We start from the raw sequence: 9,615 nt of genomic DNA, 5'->3' as shown, positions 1-9,615 counted from the left end.
AAGCCTAGCACAACATCTCTCTAAGAGGCTCTACCTAGAAGCTGACTGAGACAGATGCAGATACCCACAGACAAACATTGGACAGAGATTGAGGACCCCTGTTGAAGAGTTAGGGGAAGGATTGGAGGCCCTCGGGGATTGAAACCTTACAGGAAGACCAACAATGTCAACTAACCTGGACTAACCCCTGGGAGTTCCCAGAAACTGAGCCACCAGCCAAAGAGCATACATGGTCTCGTCTGAGGCCTCCAACACATTTGTAGCGGAGACCTGCCACACCTGGCCTTTGTGGGAGAGGATGAGCCTAATCATGTAGAGACTCAAAGCAACAGGGTAGGGGATATGGGTTGGGGGTTACCCTCTCAGAGATGAAGGAGGGAAAAACTCTGAGTGGGGACTGGGAGGTGGGGTAACATTTGGGATGTAAATTAATTAATTAATTAACTAACTAATTTAATGAGCAGCATAACAACAAACACCAAGGGAATTCAAAGAATCACACGAACATACTTTATAAACGTGTACTCTATCAGACTGGAAAAATCTGAAAGAAATGGATAATTTTCTCAACATAACCCACATACCAAGGTGGTAAATCAAGACTGGACAAGCAATTTAAACTGACCTATAACTCCTAGTGAAATGGAAGCAGTAATTAAAAGGGAAGCAGAATAGTTATGGATAGATGGAGAGCTGGAACAGGAGGATCACCTTGCGGGGAGGAGAGCAGGGGAGATGAGAGAGAGAGAGAGAATATGGGGAGAGTCAGAAAAAAATGAAGAACCATTTGAAGGGTAAAACAGGAACCTAACACAGTAGATGCTTCCTAAAATGTATACATGTATGAAGGCAATCTAAATAAGATTGACAAATAATGGCATAAATACAGCCTCAACTGGCCTTCTCTTGTCACCAACGTTTACAGTCCAGGAAATCCTCACACAATCCAGGCTGTTGCCAAGACTCTAGGTTGCTCTCTACAAACTGACAGCAAGGCCTCATTGCTAAAGGCAGTCCCTACACCACTCATTGCACGTAGAGAAGTAAAGCTCGTGCCTACAGAGTCCTGACCTCAGTGTTCTAGTGTCTTAGTACAAGAGGCTATTCTGCACACTGCCAAGACAGGAACACTAACACCACCAGTCCAGCCACAAAGCCTTTGATCTACAATGGTGTCCTGCCTGCCTGCAAGACGTGCTAGGGCAATGATGGTGCTGGTCTTGTAGGAGGAACGAGTACCTGATTTGACTGAAGGCTCTCACCACAAGATAGAATCCATACTCTACACTAAATGGGTGACCTGAGATTAGATAGCCCAGGGACCTAGGGTGGCCCCAAATACTACACTGTTCTAAGCAAAGGCAGGGAGCAATAAAATGACCGTTAATGACATTCTGCTATACTCTTAGATCGGTGCCTTCAACCATCATCAGAAAATCTTCCTCCTGCAGCAGATGGGAACAAATACAGAGACCGACAGGCAGACATTATACAAGAGAGCAAGAGACCTGGGAACACTCAGCCCTAAATGGGATGTCTCCTGTAAGTCCCCTCCTTCAGGCCTTAGGGAATCCTGAGAGCGAGAGGGATAGAAGACACCAAGGAAACAAGGCCCTCTAAATCTCCAGGCTCAAAGCTTCCATGAACTCACAGAGACTGAGGCAGCATGCTCGGGGCCTGCGCGGCTCGGCATCAAGTCCTCTGCGTGCGTGGGTATCACGGCTTCCGGTTTCGTCTTTTTATGGGACTCCTGAGTATGTGAATGAGTGGATTTCTGTGTCTTGTGTCTTCTCTTGGATTCGTTTCCTGATGCTTGTTTATTTTGCCTGTAGTTCCAGTATGTCCGTTTATCTTTTATGTTATATTTTATTATTATGATCCCTTGGAAGCCTGTTTGTCTTCTAGTGAGAGACAGAAAGGGAGAGGATCCAGATGGGAGAGGAGATGGGGAGGAACTGGGAGGATTGCAGGGACAGGAAACTGTCATCAGGATGTATTATGTGAGAATAAAAAAATCTATTTTCAATAAAAGGAAAAAACAAAAAGAGAAAACCAAACCAAACCCCCAAAGGAGCTCACTAAACCAACCTCCCCAGCAGAACAGAAAGAGAGCATGGGTCGCTGTCAGAAATTATTGTTCAACTAGACCAGCCAGTTCTCACGCTGTTGGTAATCTTACCTTACCCTAATTACTCCAAGCCAGGGCGGTTGGGTTTCTGTTCCTTGGAGCCAAAAGCATTGAACAGCTTCAGAAACATCTTCCACGTCAAAAGTGAGGAACCAAAAATCTGGAGAGGCAGCCTGTTGTACAGAAGAGTCACAGCCATGAGCCTGTGGGAATTTGTAAGCATTGCAAAGCAAGTTGCAGAAGTGTTTTTCTGTTTGGGCTGGGCAGCTGAGCTGTAGCAAAATTATGCCTGAGATTTCTTGTAAGAGGGGTTACCTTAATAGTGCTGTCTATACCCCCAGATTTATGTTCCTTTAAAAAAATAGACACACAAAAGTCTGTTTGTTTGTTTGTTTTTGGTGTGTGTAACATGATGTTTTGATATACATATAAACTATATAATGGTAACTATCCCTCTCTTCTTATTTTTCAGTCATGGGCCAGCCTAGGAAGCCAGTTTCTCCACTTACCTTGGAGCTTCATGCTATCAGAACCAAAGCATCTAAAAGCAGAAACCAGCAACTCAAGTTAGAACTGGATGCAAAAGTGTCAGGTCTCCACGGGATGAATGGTTTTCTCCTTGTGTATACCTGGAGACCAGGAAGCTTCCAGAAGGCTGAAAACATTTGCGCTCACACAACCACTTTGCCTCTGACCTCTGCTTCAGTCTCCATGTTTTCTCTCCTCCTAGAATCTTCTGACTCCTGCGGCTGTTTACCATATCCAGGCTAGGCCCCAGCAGCTGCAGCCATAGAGGAGGACTAAGTAGTGATATACTCTCTCAGGTGTCATTCTAAGAACTGCCATCACCGTCACGGAGCTGCTGTGACACCCATCTCTCATCTTTGTACTTCTTCCATGGTGTCTGATGACATCAGAATTTTCTTTGAGGAAAATTGAAAAAGAATTCATTGAACTCTCAGCCCCAAACCACAGATACTCTGTATGATAGTAAAATTAATCTAAGTCTCTGCACCATACCCATGCCTTGCAATGCAGTTCTCAGAGCAAACCTGCCTTTGGGAGAGGCTGACCTCTTTCGGAACCTATGGTTATTTGTATCATGTCTTTTAAGGCTTAGTGTTAATGGACTGGCAATTTTCATCTAAGAGAGCTCCCCCATTCCCCAGTTTGTAGCAATACATTAAGGGGAAAAAATGTATGCTACACGAGAGAGACAATGTATTCTTTCTAAGGTAGACAAAGCAGACCAGCATTTAGACAAGACTAGCTACAGTCTGCACTCTGCCTTCTTTCCAAAGGCTTTGCTGAGCCTTCCTTGAAGGGCATTGATTGAACAAGAGCAGGATGATCAGGGCAAGTGACCATGCCAAGAGCCTTTCTAGTACATACAATCTGTGCTAATGCGGTTCCTTGCCTCCTCTTCTCTTCCTGGCAGATGCTGATGGAGAAGAAGAGGCGAGAAGAAGGAGAGAGAAGGAGAAGGATGTGCCCTGGCAACTATCACCAGGAAACTGATCTCACCAGAGAAAGGTAACCCACTTACTGTGATGGACAGAAACCTCCCTGGATAAAGAATATTGCTATCTTTAGTGTCCATGTAAAAAAACAAAAATTACTCTGCTTGGTCATCACAAAGAATAAGAAAGAACCATGGCCCGGCCCCATCTCCATGGAATTCCTGGTAAGTCTTCCTCTTATACATATCCCTCTGTATGAAACAATGATGCACACGATATATGCAAAACTAAATAACTAAAGCCGAGAGCAGCATGCTCTCACACACACTCCCACCCTTTCATACGGTTCCTCAAGTTGTGGTCACCCCAAACCACACAATTATTTGTGTTGCTCCTTCATAACTATTATTTTGCTACTGTTATGACTCGTGATGTGAATATCTGATATTTCCAATGGTCTTAGGCCACCCCTAGGAATCTCCTTTGCTGTTGTACTGAGCTGACAAGTATTATTTTCAATGAACGACTGAAGGACTTCAGACTTTAAGAATTTAAGTAGTGATTGTGTGAGTTTCCCCTCACTGGGACAAGATGCCTGACAAACGACTTAGGAGAGGAAGGGCTTATTTGACTCAAGATTTGGAGGGATTTCAGTCTTCTGTGGTTCGGGAGGAAACTGGATCAGCGTGGACTGTGTCAACGAAAGCATAGGGCAGATCCCTTGCTCCCATTTCCGTCAGGCAGAAGCAGAGGTGATATGCCTTCAGGAATCCGCCCCTCCCCTGAAATTCACCTCCGTCAACTAGCCATCACTTCCTAAAAATCCACTAGCCTCTGAAAACAGCACTAGCAGCCAGGCACAAAAGAATTTAAACAAATAAACCTGGGGGAGAGAATTAGTCACACCATTCGAAAGACAAGCAAGAGACCGGCGCAATTATCATTCACGTCTACTTAGAAATATTTATTGAGCATATAGTATATAGCAAACATCTTCTTAGGAAGAAGGATAATTATCCAAAAGGTATACAAATCACAGCCTGGACTGAGACACAATGTATCAATGTTTATGGTCACTTTCAGATGTGACTAAACAGGGATGATGTAGCCACAGAGATTAGGTGCTTAGCATCCACTTGAACTTGAGGAGAAAGTGTCAGAGCAGCCCATCTGTAGGAAGACTTGGGGGCGTGAAGCATTATAGTGTTTTCATGGAGAAGCAGGGAGTTAAAACTTTGCAGAATGCTAGATTCCCCAGGAAACTAGAAGAAAAGGAGACTGGGACCAAAGCCCATACCTCAAAGACCCAGAAAACTGAATTTTATCCAAGACACCGAACTGCTAACAGATAATTAAGAAAGGCAAGTAAATTTTTCAATATCCTATTCTTGTTGAAACAATTTTCATGCCTTTTTCAATTCTTGATAAATATATTTCCATAGTATCCATCAGGTGAGAGGTTTCTCTATGAAGGGAACGGAGGATCCCTCAGAAAGGCACATAAGAGCCAGATAGATTTCATAGTGGGAGTGTTTACACGGTGGAAATGGGCCAACACACAAGTCAGGGTTTGTTTTTGCTTTTGTTCTCCCCCGGGTGCCTGCTGTTAAACATCTGTCAGCACACTACTGATCCCTACCCCGCTGAAGGAACCAGGAATCATTAAAAACACCCACGACTTAATTCCTTCCAGAGTCACTGACTGCAAATAGGTCTTCTCCTAGCTGCCCACCCCACCGCCCAAGTCCTAGGGCCTGTTCCATTGTCAAGATCACCAGCATTTTAAGAGCTGCATCATACACTCTATCATATAGCTGCAAAGCTCAGAGACTCTTGTGTCCGGCCCTGGTGAGGACCAAGGCTTTGCCATGTGAGTGTGGACACTTCGTTTTAAGGATGTGCTTGCCATAGATAAGCGGGACCAGGTGCAAATGGACTACAGCTCATCCACGGCTAAAGAAAGAGGCCCGTGGTTACTCTGACTCAGCAAACCAATCCAGCTTGTCCGGTCAGTTCACGGATTGCCTGACTGGCTGGCATTATGTCATTATTAACTTTGGGGCCACTGAAGTTTCTTCTGATCATACGAAGAAGCTTTGTGTCTTTTCCGAGGTTCAAAGAGAGGTGTTGTTTGTTTGTTTGTTTGTTTATCTTTGCCATAAATGGTTGTGCTGGGTCAAAGCGACGAGACTTACTCTGTCGCCTCTGCCCCTTCTACTGCTAAGTGTCCATGATCTTGTTGTAGATGACGCCTGCAGCCAATGAGCCCCAGCGCCCCAAACAAGCAATAGACTTTTGATCAGGCTGTATCGGCAGCCATAAGGGAGTCACAGAGGCAGGGTGGAGGCACAGCTATACCATTTCTTTTCATTGCTCTGAGGTAGGTGGGAGGGAGTATCTGAAATTGAGGTAGGTGGTTAGCCCGAGCCTGACTGAGAGTCTGCAGTTTGGGGAATGATGGTTATGCTATTGGCTCCTATTTAAAGGGGAATGGGGCGAAGATTAAGTCTTACAGCATCTTAACGGGGCTGAACATTTCACATCATGGCGTACGTGTGTGGATACCAGACAGAGCATTGGGCGTGAGTGAAAGGGGTATGGAGGGGCTGGGAAAGCAGAGGTTTGTGACACCATGTTCTGTGGGCAGGCAGATTACAGCTCCCACCAACAGGGCTCACCAGAACCTACCAAATGGTCTTACAAAGGCAAATCAGCTCTGTTTCTGAGGGTGCTATCCTGAACCTGGGGCTCAGTTTCTTTATTAAAGATACCACCAAATATGCCTCGTAGAGCAGTGGTTCTTAGCCTTTCTAATGGCTGTGACCCTTTAATATACTTCCTTGTGTTGCAGTAACCCCTCCCCCACAATCATAAAATTTTCTTTTTTATTGAATATTTTATGTATTTATATTTCAAATATTATCTCTTTTCCCGGTTTCACCTCCAGAACTCCCTTTCCCCCTCCTCCTGCTTCTTTCCCACCCACTCTGGCATTCCCCTACACTGGGGCATTGAGCCTTCACAGAACCAAGGACCATTGATGCTAGACAATGCCATCTTCTGCTACATATGCAGCTGGAGCCATGGGTCCCTCCACGTGTATGCTTTGGTTGGTGGTTTAGTCCCTGGGAGATCTGGGGTTTCTGGTTGTTTGATATTGTTGTTCTTCCTATGGGGTTGCAAACCCCTTCAGCTCCTTCAGTCCTTTCTCTAACTCCTCCATTGGGGACCCTATGCTCAGTCCAATGGTTGGCTGCAAGCATCTGCCTCTGTATTTTGCAGGCTTTGGCAGAGCTTCTCAGGAGACAGCTACAACAGGCTCCTGTCAGCAAGCACTTCTTGGCATCTGCAATAGTGTATAAATTTATTTTCATTGTTATTTCTTAGCTGTGATTTTGCTACTGCTGTGGATCATAATGCAAATATCTGTGTTTTATGATGGTTTTAAGCCACCCCTGGGAAAAAGTAGTTCAAACCCCTCTCCTTACCCCTCCCACCCCCAAAGGGGCGCAACCCACAGGCTGAGAACCTTCCCATCTCCTTCCTGTCACAGGCAAACTTGCTTTTCTCAGAGAGACTCTCCTTCTTTCAGGATTTCTGGACATACCTGGATGGCTTCTTCCTGATGGAGTGGAGAAAGAAAGTTTGGTAGAATTACTTTCTTTTATTTTCAAGTCGCATTCTTGTTGCAAGGTCAAATATCCCTCCAGGTTTGTCAAGGACTGTGGGATTTCTGGGACCCAGGACTTCGCACAGCTGAAGTCAGGAGAGTTTCTGACAAACTGACATGAGTTAACCACAGGCGCCGTAACTCACTAACACGGAAATGTCTCCTGAGAGAGGCAATCAAAGACTGTTGGATGGAATGAGAAACCCTGCAGTGGCTTAGACTTCTGTGTAGTGCTCTGCATTTTACAGAATGTGGCTGTTCGTACAAAGCGACTCACTTAATGCTATTGATGCTCCAAGCAAGCAAAGGCATTAGCTACTTTCGTGCTGCTGTGACCCAAATCTCTGAGAGTATGCATTTAGCTCCCAGTTTCAGACACGTTACTCCACTGTTGCAGGGAGGCTGTGACAGAGCAGTTCACAGCATGGTGGCCAGAGAACACTCAGCAAGATTCAGCTTCCATGAACATACCTCTCTGGTGGCCTGATTCTTCCAATAGGCCCCACCTCCCAACTTCACCATCATACTGGCAATCCATCACGAGGTGAATCCTTTCGTGAGCGCAGAACCCTTCCTATCTTGCCACATCTGACTGTGTTCTCACAGAGACCCCCAAGATGTGTTTTGTCTGTTGCCTAGGTGCTTCTCATTTAATAAAGTTGATAATTCTCCATAGTAGGCCCTCACAAAGTTGATAATTCCCCATAGTAGGCCCTCACAGTTACCATCTTGTCTCTGGTGCAGGCACTGCTCCGTGTCTGCTATTCCATCTCCCTGCTTCCCCAGGCTGAGGTTAGAGATGTGATATATTCAGCTCCTTCTGCCTTGGCGTCTCCAAGGACAGCATGCGGAATAGAGAACACCAACAACTGAAAAGTATTTTTAAACCAGTGTTGCGTCTGGCATCTCTGTCCAGTAAACACTTTTGGCTAGTTGATACCACCTCTCCTACACGGAGGGTGATTAAGCCATGGCATGTGTTATTTTATTTTTATTTTTTAATATAACATGTAAACTCTTTTGGAGTTTGAATTGAAATGCTTACAGCATAGAAAAATTCCTGTCGTTAATCTTAGAAAAGTTGCAAGGATTCTGATGGATCCATACCTTTAGAAAGGAGCCTATGCAAACAGCATCTTTTCTAAGCCATCCAAGCGTCCTTGCTTAAAATGTGACCGTCACTCCAATTGAGAAACTGCTTACATAGAAAAAAAAGCAGGGCTGTGTCATCTCTAGTCATCTACCAACCTTTCTATGGTAGCAACCTAATATTAATAGTAATACTTGTTTTAATGAGTTACAAGTTTTAGTAGTGGTCTTCCCCAAATAGAAATCATTATATAAAAAATAAAACTGAGGTAAATTTAGACATGACAAAGAAACCATCAGAATTCTTCTATATAAGCACTTTCGTATTTATTTGGTTATTGAAAAATAGAGATTTTAAAGATTCCTGCTTTTAGAAGAACTAAAATAAGCAGTATTTATATCTGTGTTTGCATATATCCTATATATGTGTTGTCAGATCTTTTACTAAAAGTTCATTTATCACTATAAAGGATAAGAAAAGTCAAAAGATGAAGTTGTGTTGTTTGGCTTAAAGCATGAAGTATTTTCTACGTTTTCAAAATATCAACGATGCAATATAAAACAGAGTTTATTGTTTTTTGGTCCTCTATGGTTGAAAAATTATAGTTCAGGAATAAAAGAAATATTAAACAAGGACCACATTTTTATAATATATGATGAAGGTCCAAATGCCTTCCCACCTCCATTAATACATTGAAGCTCTAACTTGAATGTGCTGCTTTGAGATGGGACCGAGGATGCAGAGTTAGATGAGGCTCGAAGAGTGAAAGCTGGGGATTGATGAGCTACAGGTGCACCTGTCGGAAGAGACGAAGAAGCATCCCATGTCTGCTGTGTGCGAGCAAAGAGAAGGCAGCTAGATGCCCACAGCCAGAGAGCAAACCCTCACCAGAAACCAACCCATGCTGGTACTTGCCAGCACTTGCCCGTACTTTGATCTTGGGCTTAAATCTCTGAAAACTTGAGAAAATAAGTCTCTGCTGCCATGTAAGTGCTCAGTGTGTGGTATTCGTTATAGTCACCTGAACCAACTAATATGTCTGCCAATGGAAGACAGACACATCCAACGGCTAGGAAACAATGACCACCTAATTATCACTAAACTTCAATGGAGTCACATTGGAATGCCCCCTTGAAAACCTACACATTATATATTTTGATATTTATCTTATCGTTTTGCTTTGCTTCTGGCCCTGGGCCACCCTTGGGTAGGTGATCATTGTCTAAATGAACACAGCTTCATCTTCCCACAAAGAAGTCACGATGCA

The 9,615-nt window shown here is 44.1% G+C and overlaps 1 long non-coding RNA gene across 1 annotated transcript; it reads left to right on the top strand.

Annotated features, from left to right (window-relative positions):
- Positions 1-2,067: 2,067 nt before the first annotated feature.
- Gm38403 (predicted gene, 38403) lies at positions 2,068-8,830 on the top strand. The gene is made up of 4 exons (NR_110482.1): positions 2,068-2,169; positions 2,601-3,110; positions 3,567-3,661; positions 7,181-8,830. It is a non-coding gene; the product is annotated as a predicted gene, 38403 (long non-coding RNA).
- Positions 8,831-9,615: the final 785 nt, after the last annotated feature.

Source organism: Mus musculus, chromosome 10 (genome assembly GCF_000001635.26).
Source record: "Mus musculus strain C57BL/6J chromosome 10, GRCm38.p6 C57BL/6J".
In the NCBI taxonomy this organism is placed as follows: domain Eukaryota; kingdom Metazoa; phylum Chordata; class Mammalia; order Rodentia; family Muridae; genus Mus; species Mus musculus.
The sequence above is the reverse complement of the archived record's forward strand: the minus strand, read 5'-3'. Positions and strand labels throughout refer to the sequence as shown.